Raw genomic sequence first — 8,728 nt, 5'->3', positions numbered from 1 at the left:
GGATGTCAGCTCCCCCGCGCCGGAGCGATCGAACCTCGCGTTGGGGCTGGTCGAACCTTCTGCGGCGTTGGAGCTCCTGACTAACCTCTCCCAAGACTGCGAGCCCTTGATGGTAAATCCGCAGACAAGGGATTCGCTCCGATGTTAAATCCGCGCCCCGCGGTGGGGCTCACGACAGTCCGAGGCTGCTCCCAGAGCCCGGAGAATGTGATCCGAAAATCAATCACATCTCTGGGAAGGTAAGAATTTGAAAAAAAGTTTCCCCCGATCCCCCCTCCCCCCCTCCCCCACATAAAACAAACCAAAGTACATTAAAACAAATTATTAAAAGACGCAAAAAAAAAAAAAAAACAAAAGATGAAAAAACGAACGGACTGCCGACAGGGCTGGCTATCTCCACGGCGCCCCTGGTGGTCTTTCTACCTTAGAGCAAGAAGGTATGATAGAGCTATAGAGCCATACAGCACTGAAACAGACCCTTTTGCCCAACTTCCCCATGCTTACCAAGATGCCTGAATTCTGCCAACCCCCTCCACCTTAATTTCTTTGGAGATATGCACATCTTAGTTTCCATTGGCACAGTTCACTTTCAATCTCCAAATAAACTAGAAAATGGTTCTGGAGTTTATTGCAATATTGGCAGAGAGTATGGTCACACCTGTACTGAGAAAAACAATGCTGAGATCACCTGGGATCTGGTGACCAGATTGTTTCATATAATTATGAACTTGGGGGGTTTCCACAATCACAGTTTCTGTTACAACTTATCTGTATGCTCCACTGAGGTTTTGGTGCATGCCCAGGCTCCCGCTGAAAAATAATGGTACCTAATAGGAACACAATACTATCAGAGAATTATTACCATACAGCAAGTCCATCTGCTGGTAATTCAATTACATATTTTTGAATGAGTGCCATGTACTCCCGTTGCTCACCCACTGCTTCCCTGTACCCCTGAATTTTCTTTTATCTAATAATTTTAATACTTTTCTAATACTTTTCTAATTCCCTCTTGAGAGCCACTATTGATTTCCTTTGGAACCTTTTTAAAAAAAAATAGATTTTCACCTTTCTCCAAAGAAATGAACTTGGATTTGATGAAAAAGAGGAAATTGATTTTTCTTGCACTATTTTAAATAATGTCCGTAGATCATGTTAAATAAAAAGGTTAAATTAAAAGGAGGTGAATAATAGACAAGCATGTTGGGCAAGTTTGTCACAGGAGTATCCAGCGGGCAGTGAGTGTTATAGACAGGATTTCAGTGAGTTGGTCACAATGCAGGTTTAACCAGATAGCTGGGTGACTGCCAGGAGGGAAAGGCATATAATAGTAAGATTAAACGAGAACATACCAGTTTGAAGTTTGATCTTTATTTTATGAGGAGTTACGACGAGCGATTTGTGAAGAAGCCCCGCCAGTCCGTATGCACATCAATCTTCAAAGCAGCGGTGTGAAATCACAGATAACAGTAGTCAAAGTAACATAGTAAGACTTAGAGAAGACTAGAACTACCAGATGGCCTTTATGATATGAGGGTTGGGAGCGGTGGGCACATAATCGTAACTCATCGTAACTCCTCATAAAATAAAGATCACGTGAGTGATTCCATGAAGATTTCAAAGCTCTGTGATTTCATGCCGTGGATACGAGTCCATACGACACACTGCCTTGGTTGATACAGGATTAGTAAAAATAATGCATTCAAACATGATACAGACTTAACATGTTGATGCTTAAATAGCAAATACAATAGCGACCCCTCTCTCACAGGGGGAAGCTATAAAACAAAGTTTAAAATGGTGTGGGCAAATACCCCAGGTGTGGCAAGAGGTTTGTTATAGAACCTTTGAAATGTCAGTTCATTGGACCATCCTGCGGCCGCAAGGATTTGGTCGAGAGGGACGTCCAGTGCCCTCGCTGCTGACATTGATGCCGCCCTGGTGGAGTGAGATTTTAAAATGTCAGTGTCCACTCTGGTACAAGCCAGAACCTGTTTCAGCCATCTTGAAATGGTCTGTACTGACACCTTCTTATGAGACTTTTTGTGACTGATGAATATCGTTAATTCAGAACCTCTGAGGCTCTCGGTGACCTTGATATACTGCTGCAAGTGCGTAACTACACATAGGCGAAGGTCTATGGGGTATGCCATTAATTAAGTTTAAGCCCTGACGTCCCTGGCCTGCTCTGCTTAATTAAATCATAAACATAAAATGTTACGTTATTTACAGATGAAACCATCCTGTCCAGTCGCAGCTTCTGCAACGTCTGGACGCGTTGTGCTGAAACCAGCGCCATGAGCATGACCGCTTAAGAATGAGTCTGGGCAAAGACAGGGATGTTGCTGGAGCCCATTGGCGAAGCAGCATGAGAGCCATACTCACATCCCAGATCTCCGTGTACCTGGACCTAGGGGAATTAGTTAAAAATACTTTTCATGAACCGGGATATTAAAGGGTGAGACCCAACAGGTAGGACGATAAAGCACTCCTGGCAATGTTGATGGCACTATAGCTCAGTCGCTCATCAAAAATATAGAGTGGAAAGGAATTCAAACACATTCAGTATGCTTGCCGTGTAATATGATATGTTTGACTGCAAGCAGAACACCTCCCATTTCTTGATAAGAAAAATGTATTGTTTTTTAGTACTATCCCTCCAGGCCGCAGTAATCATATCCACCATACGACCTGATAGTCCGAGCCCCAGGAACGGTCTTGTCAGAATCTGCAAATCAACAGATCATGTAGTGGATGGTTCTCCCCAGTCACAGGGTGAACCAGCAGGTTACTGCATTTGGGGACAGCCATAAAAGGCTGTGTTATTAGTCTGAGAACGAGTGGGAACCATGGCTGTGTAGGCCAGTCGGGGACTACCAAAATGCTTGAGGCGGAGCCCTGCTCGATCTTACGCAAGCACCGACTGATGAGGCAAAATGGGGGAAATGCATATAAAAACATTCCACCCCAGTGTAGCGAGAATGCATCTACCGCTACTGCCCCTGGATCAGAATCCCATGAAACATACTTTGGTAGCTGGTGATTTAATCTGGATGCAAACAAATCAATATCTGGTACACCATACCGAGTGACAACATCATTAAAAACATCATTATTATATAAACAGAAGGGAAAAAATGGAGGAGGTGTGGCGATTTATGTGGATAAAAGCATGAAATATAAGGTGGTGGAGAACATGACAACTGCTGTTGACGACTTGCTGGCATGTATTACAGTAGAAATTTGTATGGAAAAGACCAAAAATGTTATTGTGAGCTGTATATACAGAGCTCCTGGATCCAGTATTGAAATATTTAAAGATTGGATGGAAACCATGTTTACAAAATCATTACAAAAGATTATGTTCATCTGTAGGGATTATAATATTGACCTGTTGAATCCAAAAAAGCATAAAATGACAGAAGAATTCATCAATACTATGTACAGTGTGGGTTTATATCCTAGAATAACCAGACCCAGTAGAATTACTTCTCATTGTGCGACATTAATAGACAACATACTCACAAACATTATGGAAAGCAATACAATAAGCGGACAATTATACAGTGACATCAGTGACCATTTACCTGTTTTTATTGTTTATCACTATAGTTATAGGAAACCTAGGAACACCAGTCATTTCAAATACAAAAGGGTGAGAACCAAAGAAAACATAAATGCATTTAAGAATGAATTACTGAAACAGAATTGGAGGGTAGTATATGAGGGTGAAGATGTCGACAAAGCATACAATGGATTTCTAAATATTTTTAAATCACTTTATGACAAAAACTGTCCTGTGAAACAATATAGTGATTGACAAAAACAAACAAATAGTCCATGGATCACTAAGGGTTTAAAAAATGCCTGCAAAAAGAAAAACACACTATATAGACAATTCATAAAATATCGAACTTCAGAAACAGAAAATAAATATAAAAAATATAAGAATAAATTAACCAATATTATGAGGATATGTAAGAAAGAATACTATAATAAAATGTTAGAGAAAAATAAAAACAATATGAAAGGTTTATGGAACGTGCTAAATAGTATTATTAGAAATGGATCAAAAAATACAGGCTACTCTGAGTATTTTATTGAGGATGAAAAGACAATAAATAATATGGATGATGCGGTTAATGGTTTTAACAAATTCTTTGTAAATGTGGGACCAGATTTTGCAGAAAAAATAAATGACCCAGAAACAAAAGAAGGGGCAGATACTGATCTTTGGGATAGAAATAATAGCTCTATCTTCCTTAGAGCAGTCGAAGGAAAATAAATCATAGACATTGTAAGAAAATGTAAAAGCAAATCCTCTACTGATTGGAATGATATTGACATGATTATAATAAAAAAAACGTTATTGAAGAAATTGCCGAACCATTAACTCATATCTGTAACTTGTCTTTTCAATACGGTAAATTTCCGAACAGAATGAAAATAGCTAAAATAGCTAAAGTAATACCATTATATAAAACTGGGGATAGACACCATTTCACTAATTACAGGCCTGTTTCTTTACTCTCCCAATTCTCCAAGATCCTTGAAAAACGTTTTACAGAAAGACTTGACAATTTCATTGAAAAACATAAGCTTTTGGTCAACAGTCAATATGGATTCCGGACAGACAGATCAACATCTATGGCACTAATGGAACTAATTGAGTAAATCACAAATTGCATAGATAATAAAAAAATTGCAGTGGGAATTTTTATAGATTTAAAACAAGCATTTGATACTGTAAATCACAACATTTTACTCATGAAACTGGATAAGTATGGCATCAGAGGGGTTGGACTGGATTGGGTGAGAAGCTATTTAAGAAACAGGCAACAATTTGTAGAAATAGGTGAACATAAATCAACTTACATGAACATAACTTGTGGAGTACCTCAAGGGTCTGTGTTAGGCCCAAAGCTTTTCATAATGTACATTAATGACATATGTAAAGTATCAAATATACTGAAATTGATTATATTTGCTGATGATACGAATATTTTTTGTTCCGGTGACAATTTGAAGCATCACATCAGAAATGGATAAATTAAAACAGTGGTTTGATGTCAACAAATTGTCTCTAAATTTAAGCAAAACAAAGATCATGCTATTTGGAAAACATAAAATAAACCCTCAAGTACAATTGAAAATAGATAACATATGTATAGAAAGAGTATATGAAAATAAATTTCTTGGTGTGATCTTAGACCACAAAATCTGCTGGAAACCACATATAAACCTCGTCAAAGCAAAACTGGCAAAGTCTATAGCAATATTGGGAAAATCAAGACACATTCTGGACCACAAATCATTACATGCTTTGTATAATACACTCATATTGCCATATCTGAGTTACTGTGTGGAGATATGGGGTAACTCATACAAAACCAACCTACAGCCATTATGCACATTACAAAAAAGAGCAATAAGAATTATCAATAACGTTGGATATCTTGAACATACCAATTTATTATTCTTAAAGTCACATACACTGAAGTTCACTGATCTGGTTAAATTTAAGACTGCGCAAATTATGTACAAAGCAAGAAATAATTTACTTCCAAGAAATATACAAACACTGTTTATGGAAAGACAGGGTGGGTATAATTTGAGAGGGGAACATAATTTTTAAAAACTCAATTGTCAGAACAACTCTTAAAAGTATGTGCATAGCAATCTGTGGTGTGAATTTGTGGAATGGTCTGGAACAGGAGATACAACTTAGCACAAGCATAATTCAGTTTAAAAAGATGTACAAAAACACTTGTTTAAAAGGATATTGGGATGAGGGTAGGTGATTGTGATATTTGTTATACTGATTGTATTGGGAAGGATGGTTATAGAGTGATGGGTTGTAAATATGACTAAGATACGGTATAGTATTTGCGGGTTTTTTCTTTTCTTTTTCTTTTTTTCTTTAAAACTTACCTCATGGTTTTTTACTTACCGCTGGTGGAGCTGCACCTCTGCCAGCCCGTCGGTGCGCCATCCGTCAGACGTAATGACGTGCATGCGGACTGGCGGGGCTTCTTCACGGAATCACTCATGTGACTCCGAAGTAAAATGCAGGATTCTCCCAAAGCTGTTAGTCTCTCAGACAAGTATACCACTTTGGATACTACTGGAGGGAATGGCCTCTCAGGGGCAAATGACGCTCGCAGTCAGATCAATGGCATCACATCTGGCTGTGTATGGAAGGCACTATATAGACAATAGACAATAGACAATAGGTGCTGGAGTAGGCCATTCGGCCCCTCGAACCAGCACCACCATTCAATGTGATCATGGCTAATCATTCTTATCAGTACCCCGTTCCTGCCTTCTCCCCATATCCCCTGACGCCGCTATTTTTAAGAGCCCTATCTAGCTCTCTCTTGAAAGCATCCAGAGAACCCACCTCCACCGCCCTCTGAGGCAGAGAATTCCACAGACTCTGGAGTGTTATGATGTCGTCTCCATTCTAAATGGCTTTCTCCTTATTCTTAAACTGCGACCCCTGGTTCTGGACTCCCCCAACATCGGGAACATGTTTCCTGCCTCTAGCGTGTCCAAGCCCTTAACAATCTTATATGTTTCAATGAGATACCCTCTCATCCTTCTAAACTCCAGAGTGTACAAGCCCAGCTGCTCCATTCTCTCAGCATATGACACTAGAGAGTGGTGATGCTGAAATGTTGAACAAAACACAAAGCGACGGAGAAACTCTGCCAGTCAGGCAGCATCTGTGGAGGAAATGTGCAGACGAAGTATGGAAGAATTTGCAACACCCGTATTTTGCCTGTGTAAATTGATTCATGAATATTGTACGGGATTAGTTCATAACTGAATATGGCATGAGAAAAAGTAACTTCTGTAACCTACTAAATTACAACAGGCTGCGCTAAAGAACTGTGTGAAGAAAAAAAGCAGCTTGGTAATAAACCACATAGCAGGGTTCACACTTGTTCCACATTCCAAGTTTAAATAATTTTCTTTTATGGAATATGGAGTCAGAACATTTGACAATTTCCCCAAATGGACATGGGGATCACAGTATGCGATTAATTATGCATGTTTGTTTTGTCATGCAGGTTACAAGCCAACTTCATCCTGCCTGTTAATTATTGCAAGCACAACACCCAATCTGAGACAACCATGCTGTTTATTTACTTATCACCTCAGCATGGGCCCAAAGGCACAATCAGTGAAAATCAGTCAAAGCTCATTTTTACTACTTACGAGTTACAAATGCCTCTTTATAGGCCATTCTCACGGGGCGACTTGACGCAAGATGTAACCAGAGTGAAGTGGTCGTGGTCTAGCACAATATCACATGATATAACGGGGGGTAGATAAAGAGTTCCCACGGTACTCGGGATTTCTGTTATTTGTGCGAGTGACTTGTCCGTCTCCCGAGCTTTCCCGTTAAATCTTGAATGAACATTGTGAATTGTGAAGTGTCACGTGGCACAAATGATGTCACTTTTTTTTTCACACACTATAAATATCCTCCCTTGGTTGAATTGGCTCATTTGGAGACATGCCTGTATTATTGCCGTGACTTTACTGCAGGAAGATGCCACATTACTTAGACGATGTTAGTTGCGCCCAAGTTTAAATTTCCAACTTGTGTTTCAGAGTAAAGAGTCAGCGCAGCATCCTTGATAATCAAAAACTGTCTGAATCAGCAAGTTAGACACAAAATGCTGGAGTAACTCAGCAGGCCAAGCAGCATCTCTGGAGAAAAGGAATAGATTCCATTTTTGGTCGGGACCCTTCTTCGGGATGATTGTAGGGGGGAACTGGAAGCAAGAAAAGACCGGGACAAATCAGGGCCAACAACAGATGACCACAGCAGGGTATTTTGAAGAGGGGTCCCGACTCGAAATGTCGCCTAACCCTTTCCTCCAGAGATGCTGCCTGACCCATTGAGTCACTCCAGCACTTTATGTCTATATTTGGTTCCCTGATAGGCCAATTGTTGGCTAGGGATAGTGTGATCCCAAGAGGGAACCATCGTTGCAAACCTTGGACTGGTTAACCGACAATTACTGCATGGGGGAGGGGGGGGGGAGGGGGTGGGCGGGGGAGAGAGAGAGAGTGTAAGTTACCTAAAATTAAATAATTCAATGTTCATAGTGAACACAGACACAAAATGTTGGAGTAACTCAATGGGTCAGGCAACATATCTGGAGAAAATGAACAGGTGGCGTTTGTGTCTACCTTCGGTAAAAACCAGCATCCGCAGTTCCTTCCTACACAATGGATCTCAGTGTCAGTCTCTGACTCCCGTTGGCAGGCCATTCGGCCCACAGCCCACCCAGCGATGACTAACCCATGTCACAGGGGGATGGTGTGAAGGCGGAGTTAGACAGAGCTTGATTAATGTTACGGTTTGGGAATGGGCCATAATATGGCCAGGGAATCGCGGTTATTCGTGACGCCCCCTCCGCCCTTTCCCATTCATACAAAAATTTATACTTTAAGAAGTAATACGCGGAACATTTAAACTCAGAACGCTTCTAACAGAGTGAGCCATGTGAGCACTTTGATCATTCTCCCTGTATTTGCATTTGACAAAATAGCCGGAAAAAAATGTTTAAAAGTGTTCATACCTTTTGCTATGCCTAATTGGCCCTTACCTCTGCGAAAATATTCTGATATTCGTAGGTGAAATGTCACCAACAATAATTGATTCTATTATTAATTGACTAATAATTGACTCTATTAGCAAAAAGATACAATT

The sequence above is a fragment of the Leucoraja erinacea genome, chromosome 3 (genome assembly GCF_028641065.1).
Source record: "Leucoraja erinacea ecotype New England chromosome 3, Leri_hhj_1, whole genome shotgun sequence".
Taxonomy (NCBI): domain Eukaryota; kingdom Metazoa; phylum Chordata; class Chondrichthyes; order Rajiformes; family Rajidae; genus Leucoraja; species Leucoraja erinaceus.
Note: the sequence above shows the minus strand (reverse complement) of the source record.